Source organism: Trematomus bernacchii, unplaced genomic scaffold (assembly GCF_902827165.1).
Source record: "Trematomus bernacchii unplaced genomic scaffold, fTreBer1.1, whole genome shotgun sequence".
Lineage (NCBI taxonomy): Eukaryota > Metazoa > Chordata > Actinopteri > Perciformes > Nototheniidae > Trematomus > Trematomus bernacchii.
The window spans coordinates 340,249-364,437 of record NW_022987683.1 but is presented as its reverse complement, the minus strand read 5'-3'; the positions used below and the strand labels follow the sequence as shown (position 1 = coordinate 364,437).

Below are 24,189 nucleotides of genomic sequence, written 5' to 3'. Positions count from 1 at the left end.
TAGCATAATACATATGACATATATTTTAGATGTCTCCAGTACCGATAAAAATACCGATAATGTCGGAGGTTAACGGTACCAAGGTCTTTAATAATTCAGCCCCGGGGCCCGTTTAATACCGGGGCTCGGTACCCATCCCTAGACATGATACTGATGACTATAAAGAAAGTAGTTTTGCGACAGTAAGTGCTGGTGCATGCATAGAACTACAAAAGAGCAAAACATGTCAGATTTACCAAAAGACAGATTTACGCCAGAGCTACCACCATACATGTATGTCAGAGTTATGGACAGCTTGATGATGAAAGCCCTTCAACAGTTATGTGCGTGTAAACTAATTATCAACAGCCGACACACATAACTACAGTGCCAAATGTTCCAAATGACTTTGAACCTCTATCACCCGACCACTTGCTTCAGCTCAAGGTCAAACCAATGCTGCCCCCAGGTTAAATCCATCGGCAATATACACAGCCAAAACACCATTGGCAGCAAGTGCAATGCATAACGGAGTTCTAGACCAGATGAATCTACGACTTTTGCAAGAAAGACCGGAATGGAATTGCATTCAAAGAAACTATATACCTGGACATACATGTATTGATCATAAACTCAAATGCACCTCATGGATCCTGGTTAATGGCAAAACCTCTGGAGACACCACCCAGATCAAGAGGTCTGATTCTTTTTATGACAGATTTTGTTTCTTGCAAAAGGTCCCAATTTATCTAAAACTTTTGCAAGAAATTGTCTGATTATTTGTATGACAGAAACAAACATGCTGGAAAGACCAGTGAGCAAAGTTATCTCTCTGGTGCCAGACTCAAAATAAGGCAGAAAGAACTGATCAACCCTCTGTCACAACTAGAATGTAGATTTCAAAGGCTGAACCTTTTATATCTGGCTCCTTTTTGTTACAATAAGTGCCGCTATGTAGGCCAGTATTTTGTTTGATGCAAAATGTCAAAATAATATTGTCACCTAGTAGAGAACTCTATTTATGGAAAATAAAAGACTACAATTCCCCAGCACCAGCTTATTGAGATTCAGATATATGGGCCGATGTGACAGAGTTCTCAACCGCTCAATTATGTAACGTTATCATGTAACGGTAAGAAAAAATATGTTGTAGTTTGCTAATCTTTTTTTTTTTGCCTCTTTTGTTTTTATAGTAAACCATACAATAATGATTATATGTGACTTATGTGTGTCTGAATGCAGAGACTCTGACTCCATGCTGACCTGATCGACTTTGTTCTGCACAGGAGTGCTGGGCTCTGTGGGGAAAAACAAAGGTTTCACTAAAACTTAAAAAATTATTGTTCCATCAATGTTTGTCAGCATTTTAAAGTGCTGTTTGACTCCCAAGTAAAGGCCACAAACAGCCCCATATAATTATCCAAAAGATCCAGAAACAGATGGTATTGATTTGATTTTCAGATTAACTCGTGAATACAGATAGCGATGTTGCTTCGCTTTGATTTCCATTGTCTGCAATCCTTATGATGCTGAAGGTACACTCAGTCCTACTAATCAGTGCCTTAACTTTCACAGGGCTGGAGTCATTAACAGTCAAACTGCTGCTGTTTGTTTCACAGGAGTAATCTAACTGTAGTCTAAACCCAGCAGAGTTTTCAGTTGGTGGAAAACCAAGAGAAACTGTCTCCTGGTCAGAATTAAGAACAGTTACTCCCCCTGGTGGAGGAACATCTGTCACAAGAGAAGAAAAGTACATCTCAGTATCTTTACATATCGCTTCGTATATATTTGTTACAATCAGGGCCGTCCCTCCCTACAGGAAGATCATGCAGACTGCGTGGGACCTCACCTCGCGAAGGGGGCCTCATCTTCCGGAGGGAGCCTCAACTGAGCCGCAAATGCGGCGCACCTATGCGTTTATGCGGCGCAATAAGTGTGGCGCGGCACGGTTTCGCCGCTGCGAGGCTCCAGTAGCACCCCCCCACCCGTCGACGCTCGCGAAACAGAGGGCCTCATCATCTAACTTTGCGTGGGGCCTCAAGTTGGCCAGGGACGGCCCTGGTTACAATAGATCAGTTATTGACAGTCACACTTACGTTCGGACTCTGGTGCTGCTGGATTGTTCTTTCCTTCCTCACAGCACGGGTCAGGGAAGGAATCTGTTTCTTCATGATGTTCCTTGGTAATTAAGAACAATATGTTTAATTTTTGTATTCTAATCGATAAATGAATCATGCCATATTCACAATAGCTTATATGACAATATTTATCTTGCAATTGTATTGTAATTTAATTATTTACCTCATCAGGGTTATCCATTGCAGAAACACTCTCAGCCATCCCACACTCTCAAGATTCTTCAAACAGCTTCTCACTGAAAGTGTTGGAAAAGAACTGTGTTACAACATCTAATCTAATGTTGATTCTACACCAACAACTATATTACACAAAACTCAGCTCTGTGAACTCTGCAGCCTGCTACACTACAATTTAGATTAAACAAAAAGAACCAAATGGTCAGCACTCAAGTGCCGTAAAGGACAGATTTAACATGAGTCAGTGAGGCTGCTATAATAGTAGGGTCATGCAGAGTAAGGTCGCCTATACCTTTAAGAGAGAGAGGTGGGGAAAGTGTGCGGCGCGTGCATGTGGAGTGTGCATGGGTAGAGCAAGCGATTGTGAGCGAGCATGTTTCTGGAAGTGAACGGTTTGTTACAGTTAGCTGTAAAACAAAGTTGCGAATGAATTACATAACATGTTACTTGTGTCACAAATACAACGGCCTCCCCAGGAAAAGCTTGCCGGTCTGCCTTATCTGAGAGTGGGTTATTGAACCCCGAAGTCTGCTGCCTAGCCCTGGAAGACTGAAGGCAGTCATCCCCTGTATTCCTCGACTACGGTCTGGGAGCCACGCAGGAAAGTTCAACAAGGCTATTGGAAGCCTTTAAAACAATGTTACATATCAATAAAGGAAAAATACAACATCAATCACAGACAAAGAAATTGTTTCCTACCTTTATGGAATAACCATGGTGAAAGGCTGTTCTTGATTCTCACAGTCTTTAAACTACTCTATATGCAATATTTAGTTATAAGTTAATTTGTCCTGAGTTAACACCTCTGCTCTTCTCTGGGAATGCAAAAATCCAATGGCACGCGTGTCATTTTATACTGCTAAGTGAAGTCACTTTCTCTTTCGTTCTCCAGATAAAGATCACTTATACTGATCACCAGGGGCGGATCTAGAAAAATATTCATGGGGTGGCAAGAGGGTGGCAGGAGATTTTGAGGGGTGGCATCCCCTGGCAGAAGTATATGCTGATTTAATCGCAGTCATCTTATACTATATCGATCAATGATAACTTGGAAAGCCACAATATTAATATTTTAACTCAATAACATTAGGTGACATTATTGTGGCACATCAGTAAAGCCTTAAATAGAGATATATAAGGTGGCACACATAATTTAATGAATTTTAACTGAACAATAACTGAATGAGTTTGTTTCACTCTTAGACCAGCAGGGGTACCAAATCTATGCAGACTGCAGCAATAAGTACATTAATTAACTGTCTCATCGATGTTTGTCTGAATTAATATGATAATATTAACAATCATATCATTCCTATCAGCTGCCAATCAGTGTTATGATTCACATATTCAGTGTTATTATTAAATAAACTATATTTTTTGGAGGAGTTAATGATGAATGTTCCTCAAGATGCTTGCTCACCCTCATCAAAATTCTAAAGAATCAAAAGAACAGTTCAGCACCCCACAACTTCATTGCAAACAGTTACATCCTTGACTTTACATCAGAAAGAACAAACATTAAAGAAGTGACTAACTGCATCAATTAGGGTTAAAAAACGTGTATTCAGCTAAAACATATACATCGCTGCAGTTATTATCCAGTGGAAAGTCCTTACCTACTGGCCTAGTTAAATCAAAGTGGTTACTTTTTTTTGGCTGGGCAGTGTAGTTTTACACACCGTCTTATTTGACTTTCTCAGGACTTAAAACTGTTTTTTGGGGGCAGACCCCCTCAAAGAAAAAAAAATATTTACACACGTAAGGTCATCATTTTAACAGTTTTCTATGCTCATCGAGTCATCCGTGAGCAGAGCATCAAGTTGGCATGCCTATAACAGCTGAATGCGGCGATTACCAGTGCGTTTTGATTCAATGCTGAGTACAGCCAAACTTGACAGTCTCTTCAGGAACGAACTAGCGGCTGAGAAATAATCATATATTAAAAGACAGCAGCATCATAAGAGGCCAACAAGAGTGACAGAGTGTGTCAGTGTGCTGAAGGATACACCAGCTATCCAGGCCAGACTCTAAAGACTTTCCAAGGTGTAAAATGCTGCTGCCGGAGTACTGACTAGAAGTATTGCTGATATCATGTCTACCATATCCTCTTAAAATACTCTGTCCAACAATATAAGTCTCATGAAGAAAGGTTTTTTAACGCTTATTCAAAATAGCAGAGAAACATGCATTCTTGTTCTCAGGAGGGGACATTGACAGAGGATTATTGGAAAGGTACACAGCAGTGACGTGCGGTGAGGTTCATGGCTGGTGAGGCACTGAGTCAGATTTACAAATATTATATTTTGACCTTAATCGAAATATTCGGTTATTTTCAAAAGCTTTTTTAGTCTGATGCTTCGATTCATTTTAAACAGACCGTTCAACAAAAGGATACCCAAAATCTAAATATTGGATTGTTCTTTCTTAGTAAGATCCCATTTTCATTACAAATGTGGTCTTACCTTGACTTGAAGTCCATGCTATCCTTCTGGACAACAATCTCTATTACTTTTTTGTAAAAGTCCTCCTTATCTTCCTGTAGTTTCAAAAGTCTAGTTTGTTGTTTGCGTCTACCGTCTCTGCGTAGAATTACAGTAGCAACAAGAACCTGTGGGCTCACGTGCGCCCCCTTCAGTGCGGCAGAGGTTATGGCTGCCTCCCCTGGTGCATTTTCATTGCCGTTGAGACCAGCGAGCCTAAATATCATATATACGTGAAATAAGTTATTTAGAGACTATGGATGGCGAGGATAAATGTAATAAAGGGATCTACATACATTACATTGGTGACCTACAGTGAGATGGTGACAGGCATGCGCTTAGGGCCCGCTTTCCAGCCAGTTTCTGTGGGGTGACGCATTCTGAATTGAGGCAAAGCTCATCTGTGCCTCACCTCAGCCCACAGTAAATGGCTTGAGCGCGCTCACAAAATAAGTGCCCGCGCTACATTAGTGCCCGCGCTCCAGCAAGTTACTGTGGGCTTACGAGAGGCAGAGCACGCCCCTGCCTCACTTGTCATCGCTCCCGTAGCGGAGCTCGGCAAATTTGCTGATTTTGACTATAAAAAGCGATTAGAATCATACATAAATCACACTTACAACACAGATCAGTGGAGACATTTTATTATTATTACTATTTTGTTTTTCATTAGTTGTTTTTCCGTTACATTGGAGTATGACAGGTGAGGCTCTGCCTCCCCTGCCTCCACTGACTGCACGTCGCTGGTACACAGTAAGTACTTCATAGTACTTGTGGGGGTAGTTTCACTAGTACCGAGTCCAACAGGATCAATCTCACGAAGAACTAATGGCAACAAAAAAGAATTCCCTCATCAAACTTAGCAGAAGTGGCTTGAGTATGTCTCAAAAGATACATAGTAAAAGTACTTCAATGTATTGTTAGTAGTAGGCTAACTAATACAAAGTCAAACAGTATCAATTTCATTAAGAACTAATGGTAAAATTATATTTTTATCACTCATCAAAGATAGCAGAAAACATGCATTATGTACTATGGAGGGGACTTTGACAGAGGATTACCCACAAAGTACACAGTAAAAGTACTTCATTTTATTTCTGGTAGAAGTCAAACTAGAACCGAGTCCAAGAGTGTCAGTTTCCTTAAGAACTTGTGGTAAACAATATTTGTATCACTAGTCAAATATAGCAGGAATAATGAAGAGCAGCTGATTTGAAAAAATAAACGAGAGAGACGGCTGAGTTGACCGCAGTGCAGAATCGCTGTATAGTTTAAATCTCCTAACAATGTTGTCCATTTTAGACAGAGGCTTATTATATTTACAGCCCTTAATAACATCCATTTTCTGGGCTCAAAATGTGTCTTGTCCGTTTTCGTTGTGATAATCACCGTTCCTTCAACAGGATACAGTAGTGATTCAAAGTGTGATTTTAGCAAACGAGTGCTTTTGTTTTGAAATCACTTCCGTGAGTTTCGCCCAGCCCCTCGCTCCAATGACCATTAGACCATTTAGTAAGGTAAAAAGCAAAAAGGCCCCTCAGACGCTCTTCCGTTTACGTGTTTAATAAAGAAAAAACAATTGGACGGTAGATACACGGATTCATCCTGTATCCTACAACGTCTGCAGACAAAAGATGGTTCATCAGGGTGTTACCACTCTGTTCTTTATAATACTGCTATCAGGCTTTAAGATCTGATAAATCAATACAGTAGATGTTAAAGAATGATGATGAAGGTACACTGAAGAGTAATAATGTTGTACTGCCTCAGTGTTTTCTCCTTCAATAGACCCTTAAGGCCCTGACACACCAAACTGACAACAGCTTTAGACAGTAAATTGATCATGTGGTTTCTTGGAAATGAGGAACTTGCTTAGGCTACAATAAATGATATAAAAAAACTTCATAAAACCCACCTCAAAGGGCTTCATGCACAAAGGTGTTTTCTTTCCTTTTCTCAGAATTAAGAAACACAGACTCTTTAATCAGACAATGATGATTACACATTTCCAGGTTAAATTAAGTAGCCTACCAAAGTAAAACTATACCTATTTCACATTGATATTTAATTAAAAAGGGGAACCATTTGCTCTTTCTATCACTTGCACACGCACACAGCTTATTAGTGTAATGGGATCTAAGTAAGCAACATATGAAAAAAAAAGTGCTTTAGTCGACAACTATATTTTTAGAAGCTTATTTTGGGTTATGTAAAGACAATGCCATCTTATTCATTGTTTTAAGTGCCAATTGTGTGATTGCTGTTTTAAAACATTTGCATGGCTTTTAAAACTTGGTAAAATGACAAGCTGGAAATGTTTGGCATTTGTAGCTAAACAACAACGTTCTGTTAACCGATTAATCGACTTTCAGTTTCATTTTGACAGTAGTGTTAAGAATTACTGCAGGATCTATGCAGACACTTGTCTTTTGATAGAAAATGAATAAATCTAAATTAAACAAATGAAGATTATATAAATGATGTTCAATTTTAACAAAAGTGAGTAAAACAATACTATAGGAAAGCAGAATACATTGACAATGTCATATATGGAATTAAACTTCTTTTAACTTAATTGAAAATATGAAAACTAAATTCTTACATTTTTAACAGTAATTGTAATGTTCATGTTTGACTATTTACTCAAAATGTATTATATCTGTTTTCATTTCTGAGATGTATGAAATGCCAGGTATTCACATTTTTAAATCAATGAAAAGATAATTTAGTTCATATTTAGCATATCAAGAGGTAAACATGACAAAAAGTTTGATGTAATCAAGTGAAGCATGTGTGACCATTTTCTAGTAAGTTAGAATTTAGAGTTTCTGTCAATATATAATCATCTGATTCATTTTATTTTTGCACATTTAATGTTTTAAAGATATTTCAGTCTAAAAGTCAAGATGTAGGTTATCCTTCAGGTGGTTTCTCTTACCTAATCCAGTATGATATGTAACTTTTTTTTTCTTCTTCAACTAAGTATCTGATATCACATATTTACATTTATTAAAAGATCATTCAATATTAAAGTGCTATTGTCCACAAGTAAACATGACATTGTTTGATTTAATCAAGTTTAGCATCATATATGATCTTTCTTTTACTCAGAAATTATAATAATTTGTTTCTGTGAAGTATCCGATTCTTTATATTTACGTAATAAAAAATACCATTAATTCTATATATTGTTAACATGTATACTTACTGTTTACTATTTCAATAAAGAGACCAAATCTGCAGAATGTCTTTAATGTTTCCCAGATACACAGCATAATAACTTCTAAAGTAAACAGAAATATCATCACTTCATTTAAATACTATACTTTTAATAAAAAAAAATTAAATTCCATTATTTAACATTTTTCGTCATCTCTAGTCTTGCCCTCTTTAACGTGTACTGTAATTATTTATCAGATCTTAAAGCCTGATAGCAGTATCATAAAGAACAGAGTGGTAACACCCTGAGTGGTAACACCCTGATAAAGCGGGAAGGCAGCTGTGGCTCAGTGGCTAGAGTGCTGCTATCAGATCTTAAAGCCTGATAGCAGTATTATAAAGAACAGAGTGGTAACACCCTGATAAGGTGGCTGTGGCTCAGTGGATAGAGTGCTGCTATCAGATCTTAAAGCCTGATAGCAGTATTATAAAGAACAGAGTGGTAACACCCTGATAAACCATCTTTTGTCTGCAGACGTTGTAGGATACAGGCTTTTAGTTGTAAAAGCCATGTTATTATTTCAAAACAGCCGATCACTTGATTGGCACAAATTTGCTTTCAATTTATTGATGAAGACTTCAAAATAAGCTTATGAAAATACAGTTTTAGGCTACAGGTGTTAAGATCTCTGTAATGATTGCGGAAAAAGGTAGGACCCAAATGCAGACTACAAAAAGGATAAAGGTCTATAAACAAAAGCGAGCTTTATTACAAAAGCTGATGACAAAAAAACGAACTGAAACAAAACCAAAGCACAAGGAAAAAACATGCCGAAGGACTGACCGTGACTGACATGGAGGCAGACCGGAAAACAAACAAACAATGAACCGACGGGGAACACAGGAAGAGACAAGACTAAATACAGGGAGGGGTAATCACGAGACGAGAAACAGCCGGGCAGGGAAGGAGAAACACAAGGGCAACAGGTGAACACAATCAGACAATCAGACACACCAGGGAAACTAACGACAGGGAGAAAGACCAGACAAGAAACAACTGAAGTTGCCTACTGTAACTCCAGCTTCTATAGGTGCGTTCACACCGGAGTACTTTGGTGTACTTTTCCCACAATAGTTCATCAGAACTACGATATATTTGCGTTCACACCAAAAAGCCCCAGGAACTAAAGTAGCTCAACTTAGTTCGTGAGACCCACTTTTCAGTCTCTGCTAGAGAGCAGGGACTGTCGTGGGAGAAAGTAGTTCGTACGTCTGATTGGCTGTGCGGAATGCAAACCACGCCCGTTTGACTCTGAATTTTTTGTTGTAAGCGGCCATTGTATTTGCTCGCTTCGGAACAGCACACCCGAAGAGATTCCTTTTGTGAAAGCAGTTGTTATAGCAACACTAAATAAATCAATTGGAGCGGTGGAGTGATGAGGATGTGTCTGCGCTTCTGGCGATTTACTCGGAGGACGCGAAGCGCCGCATTCAGAAGCTTCTACTGAATGCAGTTTCTGTGGCTCTGCAAAGTTAGCAGACCTGGCAAAGTCATGTCGGGACGACTACCAAGGTAAAATAAAATACATGCACTGCACTGTTTTAATCTGCACAATACTGGTCTTATATGTACTTTTATTTGCTCAGTAGATCGAGCTAGCCATGCTAGAACTTGCTAACGTTAGGTCCAAGCTGGCTAACAACATCTAGCTAGCTAGCTATTCTCATCCATGCCCGCTATGAACACGTTTTGACTTGTGAATAAGTGTGCAATGTTCTGTAATTTGCTTCACTAACTCATGGCACTAATCGTGTGTTTCAGGCGAGGTGTTTCTCTCAGGATTAGAAACTAGTTTTCCCCTCCGGGATGAAACGATAATATAACGTTAGCAATTAGCATGCTAGCTGGACATAATGCTACCTCTAACAATACATTGTAGTTGCTATAATTTCAAGTCATTTGCAACATTCATTCTACATGTTAATGGTAAAAGCTTAAACAGTTGATTACCTGCATGCCACAAAGACTGATGTTCTAATATTTTTGCACATTTAAGTAGAAATGTAATTGAAATTCTATTTATTTTTCCTTTTTTTTTATTGATTGTTATAATTGTACTCAGCCATGTTATGTTAGATGTCAATCCACTTACACTGTAACTACTCTGGCCTTGAAAGAAGAAGAAGGTGATATAACTATTAATAAGTAAAAGTAAATCGAAATATGTATTGCATCACCGCTGCTTAGAGTTCATGCACAAGTCATTTGCTTGATAATGAATTGATGCATTGTAGCAATAATTGTAGTCAATATCAAAGAGAGATGTAATTTCGATATTTCAGTCCAAGCTTGATTGGCCCAGCTACCTCAGTATATGTGATGTATAAATAAAAGGATTACATGAAAACGGTTTGATCTTCTATCTCAGAGTAAACTGGACTATTAATAAACATTTTGCCTCGTTGTTGCGATTAAACTGATCTTGTATCTTGCATATTTCACCTTAGGAAAGTGGGCACGCGATGACAGCTTCCTTGACACCATCATGGCGATGGACCGCCGTGCCATGGTCAGCAAGGAGAATGAGGACCTGCGTGCCAAGGAGATGCACGACGAACGGCTGCTCCATTCACACAAGGCCCAGGAATCGAGGTGGAGCAACAAAATACCTTTCTGGCTGGGCTTCTGGAAGTGCTAAGCGAGCTGATTAAATCCAACAGGCCTTCAATACAAAAATTAAGAAAAACTTGTCGTTGATAAACTGTACAATGACTTGTTGGGAGGCGTGTGGTGCAGTGGTCTGGTGCGTTGGTGTTCGGATCAGGGGAGCACAGGTTCAAACCCCACTGCAGTCAGGATGTCGTTGTGTCCCTGGGCAAGACACTTCACCCCAAATTGCCTACACCTGGGACAGTTAATTTTGTATTATTGTGATTATATATATATGCCACTGTTATTAATACTGACACCTAACTTTGCACTAAGGTGTGTCTGCTGCTGAGCCTACCTATTGTTATTATATATATATATATATATATTGCCACTGTTATTATATTGTTTTGATACTACTGACACTTATTGATCTGCTGCTGATAAATAAAAGAGAACCTACATGCACGGCACTAGCATCATGACTGTCTTTGTTTAAACCAGCAGCAGTGCAGCGGTACACAGACTAACCTGTGTGTGTAACATAGTTCTTCAGGTGTGCATGCTTAACATGTATGTTAACATGTATGTATACAAAAGTTTTTAAAGAGCTTTCAACCTCATCCCATTGTCTTTAACACACATTTAACATAATATACTCATTAATATACAAATATACAGTATGAGTAATGTTTTGATACTGACATTTAATCTTTGCACTAAGTTGTGTCTGCACTATTGTAATTGTGTCTGTTGACTGGTAAATAAAAGAGAGAACCAAATGCACTGTACAAAATATCAGCTTTATTGTCAATTTACAATTTCCATGCTGTTCAGATGCCTCTCCACAACGTTGCTTCCAGGCGAATACAGAGGAGTTGAAAAGAGCCCTTGGACATTCGGAAATCTTTGATCCACTGCACATCCTCCCACCAGGCCGACGTTCTATTGTTCACCCAGAGTTCCGTAGTATTCGCATATCTGGAACACATACAAAGACACAAATTAGCCCTACATAACTCCATAAATCCTACATTAGATAGTATTAATGTGATTTAATGAACGTACCATTGCTGTTCTTTGGGCGTGATAACGGCCATCATCCTCGGCTGTCCAACGGCGAAAACATAGCGTGTGCTTTCGTCGTCCAATCCTTTTGTTAAGGCTTCTTAACCGCCTTCGCCTCCGACTCAGCATTTCTATTGCATTTGAATGGTCGATCTGTATTTGTATTTGTGGCTGAGTTATTGGCTTAAATAACTCCGTTACGAAGCTGTATAACACGACCTCCATACCGTGTCTGAGGTCGGAAGGTAAACAGAAGCATACAGCGGAAGCGGAAGTTTTTTTTCTTCTTCTCTCGGTTTTTTGGCGAATTGCAACTTTAAGGTGCATACCGCCACCTACTGTACTCGCCGTGAAGTTGTTTGCGGCCTGCCAGTAAACCCAAAGCAGAAGAAGAAGAAGTGACGTCAGCGGCTCATTTGCCTAATCCACCCCCAGGAACTCATTTTGGTGTGAACGCGATCTGCTTTAGTTCATCAGAACTAAAAGAACTCTCATGAACTATAGTTCTCATGAACTACTGTGGGAAAAGTACTTGGTGTGAACGCCCCTAATGAGTATTGGCGTAGCCCTCTAAGGCTATCGCTATTGCGTAATCCCCCTGCGCACCCGCGCAGCACTGAAACACTGTAGTCCACGCCCGCCCGCAAGGTGGGCCCCACCCTCGGGCTCCCTTCCGGTATAAATAGGAAGGAGGCCCGACAATACTCCCATACAAAATAACTTTTCTTCAGCTATTCGTGGAGCCAGTGGGGCCCAGCACTTAGAGGGCTACGCCAATACTCATAGAAGCTGGAGTTACGGTAACTTCAGTTCTATTTCGTATATGGCTTCCCCCTCTAAGGCTATCGCCAGGGGCGTCGCCTGGACCTGGAAACATTCGGGGCTGAGCCCACAGTGGCGGTGTAGGTACCAGAATCTGTTCGGGGTTCGTTACGCCGCTTACCAATGACGTCACGCATTGGCTGTACAGCAACCCAATAGGACATTTTACATGGCCAAATTCCGCAAAGAATATTACAAAATAACAATAAACAGTACTGTAAACATTATGTAAATAACCCAATTTGTGTTCTGTGAAACTGAAAAGGATATTACAGTGTTTTTTGTTACTTTTCGTTGGCTGTTGACAGGAAGTTGTTGTTGCTATGGAAACAACATGACGGAGAAAAAAGTAATATCTTCTCCATATAAAGACGTAGAAAGTAAAGAATAACGTGGTGGCCTACCAGATCTGTTACAATGAAGGCTCGATAATCAGCTCACGACATATAGGTGTGTCGTGTGTGTACAGAGTTATAAAGGTTGGTATAAAATCCTTGTTAAATCGGAGAATTAATTCGGGTTACGCCAGAGGTGGCGATATATGCTCCAAGTGGAAGCGATTCGCCATTAAATAAAAGAAGAAGAAGAAGAATTACGCCATCTTGTGTCACAAACAAACGTGTGCCTGCATTAGCTTTGTTACGGCAATGGATTGTGGGAGATTCTCATAACATGTGAGGATCTCTCGAGGGTAAGGTGCCTGTATTATTTTGGTGGACAAAATGTATGTTTTTATTTTATAAGGACTATAACGTTTTGTTGTGTTTGTTTAGTTTAATGTTAATCGTTTAATGCTCACACAGCAGCATGTTTTTTGTGTGTTTGGCTATTGGTTTTATATGATTTATCAACGTGATCATCAATAGCTAATCTGAGCTAATAAGCTAATGGGAGAGCTGCTCCACACGATGCCTCGACTACAAAGTCTTCCATGTTTCTACGCTTCTTCCTCTGTGTCACAGTTTCGGGAATATCAAGATCATTGCACAGGGCCTTGGTCTTGCTTTCTCGTCACTTCTGTAACTTTTCAGTGTGTTCTCAACTGCTGTTTTGTAATTTACTGCCTGCACCAAGTCAATTGTTTCTTTCTGCAGGTATTTGTGCAGGCCCTGAGTGGTTGAGAGCAGTGTCTGGAACAGGACAAGCATGTAGATGGTACTGCATTTGCAAAACTTGCTTTCCAGCCCCTTTGCCAGAGGGGCTGAAAGGCTCCCTAAAGTCTTGATCAAAGCAGGGAGGTTTTTGACATGCCCAGCGAACAAGTTATTTGTCCCCTACCTCTAGCTGTTTCTGAAATGTTTGCAATCTCTAATGGTGGAGAAGAAAGAGTAGAGACACTCCAGGAGATCAACGCAGGTATGTGAGTTTTGTACACCAGTTTTTTTAAGTTTAATGTTTCACATTGCTTATGAAAAATATACTACCACTATACGATCACTGATGTTTTGTTGTTGACTGGACACTTATTTTTTTAAAGAGATGGCATGTGAGGATCTCTTAAGCAATGAAGCTCACGTGTCCTTTTTATATGCTGTCCATTGAAATGCAGGAAAGTAATCACCAACTGTGAGTGATCTGTTGCCGAGGGGACACTACACCGGAGTTACATAAGCAGAGGTAAAGTACTATTTTTGGGGGGAACTCCCCCAGGAAGATTTTTTTTAAATATTGAAGTTAAAAGCATCAATCTGGTGCACTTTGAGAGCAACATTAAGAGATCTATACATCTCTCAACACCCATATGTCAAAAAAAATCAAATAATCAGAATCAGAAACAGGTTTATTATTTAAAAACACTTGATTTTCCAATTAAATCATAAACTATGTCAAATTATTAGAAGTTGTTAGTAATGAGATTAAACTGAAAAAAGGGATGGAAGGAGGAAATAATAATCCCTCATCACTTGCTTCCTTCCTCACTTGCTGCTTCCTTCATCACATTACCTTTCATTTGCTTCGTTTTTTCTCCCCATCATCACTCGCTGTCTTCACACTCTTTATTGTTTTGTAGGTGGAAGTGTTAGGCTAAATCGCCTTGGTTTGACCTTCGCAAATCGGTCGACGACCTCCCCATGGAGGGTGACATGCCTGTATGCCAATTAATATTTTTTCCCCAACTCCAGAAAACCTGTTTTGAAGCTCCTCCAGCATTCTGTCGAGAACTGGAAAGAAGAGCCTTGTGTATGTTTGAATTTTCATGTTCTCGAAAAGAATCCAATGCACGCTTCCAGTTTGTGTATCCTGAGGTGGTGAGGGTGTCCCTTTGATCCCTTGATTGCTTTGGTTTGCCATATAGTCTACAACTAAAGCAGAATGCTGCATTGGCAGTGGTAGAATATTCAACCCATTTAAAAGTATCAAACCAACTTGGTTGAAATGATCTCTTTTGCTGGCCAAACATGCCGGATGGAAAACAGTGATGTCTCACTTGCCTTGGCCCTGTATCTGCAGTCCCTAAATCAGTTACCCAGTTACCCATTGACTCTTGTCTGTTCTGATGTTCCTGTTCATTGTTGTTCTTATCTGTTGTATCTCCTTCTTGTGTGTCCCTTTCTCCTGTTCTCCTTTCTTCATCCTCTACTATTTTTGGCTCATCTGTGATGACTGTGTAGGTAAACACAAACAAGTATTTAAAATCAGTTTCCAGCTCTGTCAAATAAATGAATTTCAAGATACACAAATTTGTCTTCATTAAAATGAGTGTCACCACACTGTCACAAAATATAATACTAACCAATTGAAAATAGTTAAATTGACATTGGAAACCTCTTGTACAGTAGATATCACTGTTAGTAGTTATCTGCCAATAGGAGAGAATCATTCCTATACAAATGCAGTTTGAGTAATTCACTTAATATATTTACTTAACACTTAAATATAGTCATTTTCACGTAATACTCGAATAGTCATCTTTCTGCATTCAAAACTAAGGAAAGCTGTACAATTTGACATGATAATGAGGAAAAAAGGCCTCCGACAATGCAGATTTTTTGATCATATCAATTTTAAGATGGGGGTCGAGGCTTAATATTTGGGAGCATAGTGTCCCTTGTCCCCTTTCAGGAGCCCTACTGGATTAGCTTTGATCTGAAATCTTTGTATATAAAAAGCTTGTTAGCTGGCTGTCCATCTCATAATGTTCACATAGAAACTAGCTATCAATAGGAAATATCAATCAGAATTATAATTTCATGCAAAAATCTGTCACAAAAAGAGGTTGCACATTTAAATTCAGGTGTTATGGCAACGTCAGTGGCCAAACAGCCACATTTACTGCTGCAAATACGTTCAAACGTGCTGTCGACAGTAAAGCAGTGGCAACTAGGCCACCATTTAAACTGACTTTTCTCAGAAATACTGTCACATAACATCCATATATTTCAGTGCTAGTTTGATGCTTAGCTAAGCTAACTATGAAACACTTTAACTGACAGGACTCAGGATCAACTGTGTACTGTAAGGTAGCTTCTAGCTTCCTGTCGAACAGTAAGTCAACATTTCCCAGAGAGCTTTCTTTGAAATCACCAGGTAACGCTAAAAAACACAACATTTATATTGTATGACAAAGTGTTTATTTAATATATCTGGCTCGCTATAGCTACTTGCTAACGGTTTAGATTACCCGTGCGATTCAAAGTAACGTCAACGTAGCTGTAATTTATGCTTTGCTTACATGTTCGCATAACTTGTAAGTTTACTGACATGTACATACCTTGTTCACCTGGCTCAGGTGGTGGCTCTGGGGTTGTTGTGTGAGCCACCACTTGAGTATTGCCGTCTTTTTTATTGAAAACATGTCTAATGTCCATCTTCAGAATCTCCGCGTCCGGGGCTGACAGTTTAAAGTTTAAACATTGTCACAGAGGAGAGGTGCAACTCTCTGATTGGTCTGGTGGTGTCTTGGCTTGCCTATGTTGCATTCACTGAACACGGGAAATTACAAATCTGCCGTCCTATAGGTAAAGAAGTACGGTTAATGTATTATATTGAGGGAGAATTTGTCCGGGGCTAAAGAAAAAACATCCGGGGCTAAAGCCCCGGATGCCTACCCCAGGCGACGCCACTGGCTATCGCTATTGGGTTAAGGGCGAAGCAAGATGTAGTCTGCGCCCCACTGGGTCCGCCCGGTACTAGAAGCACAGACACACCTGCTCAGATAACAACCCATGCCCTTTGCGCCATGCGAATGGCGCATCACAGTCCCTGGAATATAGCATAACATGAATATTTTCCATGAGGGGACGAGGCTGGGAATAATACATACCTGCCGCTGTGAAAAAGTAGAGACGAAGGTCACACTTTGCCCAGTGACAGAAAGGAGGGGTAATAGCAGCTCTCTGCGTGTAGATAGACAGGCAGGAGAGCGCACAGCTGGGTTCCCAACATCACTCATTCTGACAAGACATTCCGTACGAAATGTGTCAGGGGAAAAAGGGGGACGTCCCTCTCATAAGAAGATTATGGATTCTCTACTCTCACCTCTCTCCCCGTTCCTCGCACTGCCGGGCGAACCACCGATTCCGTGGGTTCGCTGGCTTGAGTCCTTCGAAACGTTCATAGTAGCCGCGGGGCTAGCTGAAGCTAACGACGACAGGAAGAAAGCCCTGCTGATACACACGCTGGGCAGCGAGGGACAGCGGATTTTTCGGACTCTCGGACCCGCTCCGAAATATGCGGACTGTGTTACACTGCTCACTGGACACTTTGCTGCTCCACAAAATGTTAAGCTTCGGCGGATTTTTTTTCGGCAACGCCGGCAACAGACGAGTGAGTCCGTCCACCATTACGTGGCTGATCTGAGGGGACTAGCCAGCCTCTGTAAATTCGGGGCGCTGGAAGATGAACTAATACGGGATCAGCTGGCTGAGCACACTAACAGCTCGACGCTCAGAGAAAAGTTGCTAATGATGACAGACCAGCTCACTTTAACAAGAGCAGTGGAGGTAGCTTTCCAGCTTGAGTCAGCAGCAGCCTTAGCATCACAGCTAGCTCCCTCCTCCAGTTCTTTTCCCCACAGACCCATGCTACTAACTCAAACGGTGGCGCTACCCATGGAGCCTCCCGGGGAGGTTTTCCCTGAGGACAACTTTGATGTGAACTTTGCAGCACGCCGGGCCTGTGGTAATTGTGGCTCATCATCGCACCAGATTCGAGCTCCAAACTGCCCTGCCAAAGGACAGAGGTGTCAACGCTGTGGCAGACAGAACCATTTCGCACGGGTCTGTCGCTCTGTTCCTGCAACCGACAGCCCACCTCCACGTACGCCTGGGCCGCACGCACCAACGACCATCCACTCAGTGGCCGCCATCTCCCGACCGCTAAATTCTACGGCTCCTCCATGTTCACAAAACTAGACCTTCGCCAAGGCTACCTGCAGGTTCCGCTGCACCCTGACAGCCGCAGCCTTACAGCTTTCGTGACGCATGTCGGAGTGTTTCGCTACACCCGCATGCCCTTCGGCCTCAGCTCGGCCCCCAGCTGTTTTCAAAAAATCATGACCACCATCTTCGCCGGCATCCCGGGCGTGGTCGTCTTCCTGGACGACATAGTGGTTCATGGTGCAACACCAGCCGTTCATGACGAACGCCTGGCGAGGGTGCTGGACGTCCTCGCCAATCACAACCTCACACTCAATGGGGAAAAGTGCACCTTCGCCGTTCCAGCCATCGACTTCGTGGGGTTCCGCCTGACCGCCGACGGCCTCAGCCCGCTACACTCCAACGTAGAGGCGGTGCTGCGCCTGCCTGAGCCGTCCTGTCCAGCTCAGATCTCTTTGTTTCTGGGGATGACGGCCTACTACCTGCGCTTCCTTCCTCAGTACTCCTCGACCACCTCCCCCACTAGTGGACCCCGGCCTGCTCTGCCGCTGTTCGCCAGCTCAAGACGCAGCTCACCTCAACGCCGGTGCTCGCGTGACCTGGCGAGCCCCACGTTCGTGACCTGTGATGCGTCCAATACGGCAATAGGGGCGGTGCTGTCCCAGATCCAGGGGGGCACAGAACGCCCAGTGGCGTTCGCCTCTCGGTCCCTCAACTCGGCCGAACAGAAATACTCGGTGGGGGAGCGGGAGGCGCTGGCCTGCGTCTGGGCGTGCGAGCGGTGGCATATGTACGTGTATGGGCGACATTTTACGTTGCGTACTGACCACCAGGCTCTTACAGCCCTGCTTGCTACATCGGGGTCGGGGCACAAACCGCTGAGGATCTACCGCTGGTCAGAGAGGCTCCTGCCGTATGACTTCACCACAGTGTTTACTCCCGGCAGGGAGAATGTGGTGGCTGACCTGCTCTCCCGCGCCCCCAGCGCCCGGCGCGGGCCCTGACGCAACAGAGTCAGAGCTCATACTCAACGCCCCGCTTCAGGCCGCGGTTTCCCTGGAGGACCTTCGGCTCGCGTCGGAGGAGGACCCCATGCTCTCCCGGCTCCGCACTTACATCCGGGAGGGATGGCCTGCGAAGTTCCCGGAGGAGCTGTCGTCTTTTCATCGGGTCAAGGACGAGCTGACCTGCTGGAACGGTGTCTGCGTGGCCCGGGGCCTCCGCACGTTCGTCCCCATCAACCTCAGGGCACGCGTATTGGCTATGGCGCACAAGGGCCACCTGGGTATCGTGAAGGTGAAACAGCGCTGCAGGGATTTGGTGTGGTGGCCGGGCATAGATCGAGATATAGAGACGTGGCAAAACTGGCCCGCCACCCCCACCGCCCCTGCAGCCCTTGCAGTGGCCGCGCGCGCCTTGGGAGCACATGCAGCTGGACATCTGTGGGGAGCTCCATGGCGTCCCGCACCACCAACGCTTCCTCCTGGTGGCCTACGACCTCCATTCGAAATGGGTTTATTATGACCGTGTGTAGGAGACGTATCTCAGACAGAGGAATGCCGCGAGCTCTGCAGTTTATTAACCGATAGGTTAAAACCGACAGGCTCCTGCAGCGAGCCCTGCTGTCTACTAATCAACAGATTAGTGGCAGCCGGCGTAATTAGCGAACTCTGCTTTTGCAACGAGCCCTGCTGGCTACTAACCGATAGGTTATAGGCAGCTGGCTTACACAGAGTGGGCGCCTGTGAGAAACACTTGTTACTGATGACTCAGTACAAAAAGTTGGAAAATGAACACACTTTACTTTACTCACCACCCCCCAGAACGTCAGAACCGGCTCTGCTTCCTCGGAGGCTCTCGTTGAGCAGACCAGCAGTGGGGGAGCCTCACTCCCCTTTGACTCGCCGCCGGGAGACCCTGTCTATGGGGTGGCGGAGGAGCGGAGACGTGGGCTTTACGGAGCCCCCGCAACCGCCGAAGGGCGAGCCTGACGCCAAGGCGGTTGCCTGAAAGGCACACTGGTGCACCCGGTCGGCCTGGCGGGCGACATACTGGTCTCTGGGGGCGCTCAACGTAGGGCGCTCAACGTAGGGCGCCGTCCGGCGATTATGTTGGCCTGTCTTACCCCAAAAAAAACGGCAGAACCGAACGGTGAACCGTGGAGGGAGGCGGGGCAGGAGTCGTCCGACTCCTGCCCGGCACTCGGCCCCAGGGACACGAGGCCCCCGTCCGCGGGCTCGTAAGCCCGGATGGGCCAATCGTCCTCCTCGGCCGCAGCAGCGAGAGCGTCCGCTCTCCGCTTCCTGTCGCCCGAGGGGAGACGGGCACAGCAAGTGCATGCACCCACTGTGCCCTTGTCACCCATGTTTACTCTTTAATTTGAAGTATCTCTTGTGCTTCAGTAACGGGGTGCTGAAGAAAAGAGGGAGCAGATTGTCGGGCCTCCTTCCTATTTATACCGGAAGAGAGCTCGAGGGTGGGGCCCACCTTGCGGGCGGGCGTGGACTACAAGTGTTTAAGTGCTGCGCGGGTGCGCAGGGGGATTACCCAATAGCGATAGCCTTAGAGGGCGAAGCCATATACGAAATAGAAGGAGGAAAACATGAAAAAAGGCGGCGACGGGATAGCTCCGGAGGACAACGTACGCCGCAATAGGACCCCTCCAGTGTCAGCTGGATCGCCGGAGCACTGGGATCGAAAGCAGAAGCTGGTGGGACCCCTGGCGGGACAGGCGTAGACGGAACTCTGGACGGAACATGGGCTGGTGTCAGTGGAACCCCGGACGGAGCAAGAGCTGGTGTCGACGGGACCTCCAACATGACAGGACATGGTGTTGGCAGGAAACCCGGCGGAGCAGGTGCCGGCGGGACCCCCAACAGGACAGGATCAGGTGTTGGCAGGGAATCCGTCGGAACCCCCAACGAAACAGGACATGGAGTTGGCAGGATCCTCAGCGGAACCCCCAACGACATAGGACATGGGGTGGGCAGGACCCCCGACGAAACAGGTGTCGGCTGGACCTCCAATGGCACAGGACATAGGGTTGGCAGGACCCCCGGCAGAAGAGTAGTCGGCGGGACCTCCAACGGCACAGGACATAGGGTTGGCAGGACCCCCGGCAGAAGAGTAGTAGGCGGAACCCCCAATGAAACAGGACATGGAGTTGGCAGGACCCCCAGCGGAACCCCCAGCGGAACCTCCAACGGCACAGGACATAGGGTTGGCAGGACCCCCGGCAGAAGAATAGTCGGCGGGACCCCCAACGGGACAGGACATGGAGTTGGCAGGACCCCCAGCGGAACCTCCAACGGACCAGGACATTGGGTAGGGACTTGAGAGGGGACTCGAGAGGTGACCTGAGAAGGAACTTGAGAGGGAATTCGAGAGGAGACTTGAAAGGTGACTCGAGAGGGAACTTATACTAACAATAAATAGTATAAAAATATGCACATATGCAAGGCCCGAAGCCATCAGTCCACATTTCGTCACATTTCCTTACCCCTCACCCCAGGAAGCACAGTGTCTTAACAGTCTTGGCTTCGGGACAACCAGTCAGCCACCCGGTTTGACTTCCCTGGCCGGTACTTAACCGCAAAGTTGTATGGCTGCAAGGCAAGGGACCACCGCGCGATGCGCATGTTTGCATCGCTCTCTGGCCTTGGTCATTTTGCTTTCCTCCATGGGTCTCCACTCCGCCCGGTGTTTCCTGGACTCCTCTATGTGCTGTGGAAGGCTCTGACCTTCTCCAGCCTCAGCGGCCTCTGCACCGGATCCTCATCGTACACCTTCCTGACAAGCTCATCCACCAGGAGCTTCTCTGTCTCAGCTGTACTGTCTACTTCAGCGTCTGAATTTGTTACCTTTGTGACGTCTATCCCCACGGCAACAACCTGCTTCCCCTTGTGCAGCAGGGTTTCCTCAGAGGGGGCCGTGAAGTCGACAGGAAGCTTCCCTTTCTTCCTCTTCGGGATCTGATTCTTCCTCTCCCGGCGCTCCTGCTGGTTCTGCTGCATGACGCGCTCTCTCTCCTGACGGATTTTCTCGGCCATTTTCACCCGCTCCTCCTCTGCCAGTTTCTTCTTAGAGAGCCGGGACTGCGGCCTCTCTAGCTGAGCGGGATCCGCCCGGGACCGCTGCAGTTGCATCAGAAAGGCTATCTGCTGCTTCATCTGGATGAGCTCCCTCTCGCGCTCCTCCTTCTCCTCCGTGCTGCGCTGCAGGTGACGCTGCAGGCTGCTGTTCACCTTCTCCAGCGGCCCGCTCGCTCAAGTTCCCTCTTCATCTGGCGGTTATTCTCCTCCAGGTTTTTTACCAGCTCCTCCCGCTTATATGTTTCTTCCTCCTTTCTGGCCTTCTGGGCCGTGAGCTCTGCCTGTCGCTGTCTCTGTCTCTCCAGCTCCTCCAGCAGCTGACACTCCATGATGCGCTCCGTCTCTTCCTTCTGTTGTTTTCTACGGTCCTGCTCCCGAAGCTCCATGCGGTACTTTTGAATCTGCTGCATCACTTTTTCCCCTCTTTGGGTCCGGTCCCCATACCGGACGTTGATGCGGTCGAGCTCTTCAGCCAATCTGCCGTCTTGCCTCCGGAGTCTCCGTTCCTCTTTTATCTCAGATACCTGTTGCTGTATCTGTGCAAACAGCTGCTCCAGGTTTCTCAAACGGCACTCCTCCTGCTTGTCTCTCGTCTCCTGCTGCCTGTCTCTCGTCTCCTGCTGCTTCTGATACTGCATGAATGATTTCATCAACTCCTTCAGTTTCCCAAGCTTGTCGCCTGGTTCACCAGCCGTGGCCCCCTGGTCAGTTCCAGGCATAGCCACCCCCAGCCGCGGCTCCTCTCTTTGGTCGATTATTTTCCCTCTCGTCATTTCCAACTCCTTACTTGGTCAATCCCACTTCTGACACCAATTGTGACGCTGACCGTTGAGCGGCCCGACCAAGCAAGGAGGCAGAGGCAGAAAAATACAACCCGGTGTGGGCATTTATTACATCATAAACGTATGACACAGCCTCAATCTACTGCCCACGTGAACACAGTCACCACCAACCACCAGGATCTCACACACACTACCAGCCAACACAGACAGGGAAACAGAGCCTACATTTTTTTCATTTCATTTCAAACCTTTATTTAACCAGATTGGTCCCATTGAGATCATAGATCTCTTTTTCAAGGGAGACCTGCAGAAATACCCACACACTAATCAGCAATTAGACACAGGTGGGGGGGGAGGAGACAACACAGGGCACCAGGTGAACATAATCAGGAGTAACAGACATGGGGAAAGGGAACACTTTTCAATAAATTGTATAAATTGTATAAAAATGTGCACATATGCAAGGCCCGAAGCCATCAGTCCACAGTGACGAAGTTACCTTCGTCACACAGACACACCAGGGAAACTAACGACAGGGAGGAAAACACAGGGAGAAAGACCAGACAAGAAACAAGGAGGAAAACATGAAACAGGGAGAAAAGAACAGCAAAACAAAACCCATTACCAGACACACAAAACTAAAACCGTGACATAACACCAAGATCGTGACAACAGGACACATTTCTTTCTTTTCTTGCTTACTTACAGTAGATCCCATTATACTTAAATAAAATGAATGCTCTGGTTGCCCTTTATAATGGATTGTCATTTTGTAAATGGAACCTTGAATTTAATCTTAATGTTACCTTGGTACTGAAAAAACACTTTGTGACTCTGAAAAAGGACAGAAAACACCTTTGTACGTGGAGCTTCCTGCGGTGAGTTTTATAACGTTTTTTTTAATGATTTACTGTAAACGGAATCATCTTTTCCGAGAAACCACGTGATCAGTATAAGTGATCTTTATCTGGAGAACGAAAGAGAAAGTGACTTCACTTAGCAGTATAAAAGGACACACCCATAGAGAGGCGAAGTCCCTCCCTTTCCGGGGGACCTCCATGGGACCTTATTTTGAAAAAAGTATGTATTGAAGTCAATGGCGAGAGAAAGATTATCTTTCGATTCCTTTTGAATTGTGCCACGTGTTAGACATGTTGATGTTTGTCAATTTAAAAGATAATTTTGCAAGTAAAAAAAAAATTGTGATTGTGATGACGTTATTAGATACACATTTTTACTGTATTCACTTTAAATGTCTCCCCTTAAGTACAGTAGGCTACATTAGCCTGTATGCCCATGATAAATTGTCTTAGCTAACTTAACCATTAGCTAGTAGCCTACCTTAGTTAACTATATTTGTTATTGTCTTTTAGCTAATTAGCTGTAAACTCGAGGCACTGGTGGTTTATTAATTTGTTCATTACCACTCACCTTCAAAATAAACCAAGAAAAGCCAGCATAACATGGGATTCGCCTATACTGCCTATGACAAGGGCCGGCCCTGGATTACAGGTAGCCTACTGAGACA

The 24,189-nt window shown here is 44.3% G+C and overlaps 1 protein-coding gene and 2 long non-coding RNA genes across 4 annotated transcripts in view; 1 reads left to right on the top strand and 2 right to left on the bottom strand.

The window, feature by feature from the left end:
• Positions 1-24,189, bottom strand: part of LOC117487736 (up-regulator of cell proliferation-like) — a gene marked incomplete in the record, with an annotated part of 233,858 nt that overhangs the window by 8,087 nt on the left and 201,582 nt on the right.
• LOC117487745 lies at positions 1,204-3,074 on the bottom strand. The gene is made up of 4 exons (XR_004556436.1): positions 2,994-3,074; positions 2,281-2,346; positions 2,076-2,157; positions 1,204-1,277 (listed from the first exon to the last, which is right to left on the bottom strand). It is a non-coding gene; the product is annotated as an uncharacterized LOC117487745 (long non-coding RNA).
• LOC117487744 lies at positions 13,082-15,296 on the top strand. 2 transcript variants are annotated; one of them, XR_004556435.1, is made up of 4 exons: positions 13,082-13,161; positions 13,565-13,826; positions 14,020-14,087; positions 14,482-15,293. It is a non-coding gene; the product is annotated as an uncharacterized LOC117487744 (long non-coding RNA). The 2 variants fall into 2 exon arrangements; XR_004556434.1 differs by having other exon boundaries at positions 13,108-13,826; positions 14,482-15,296.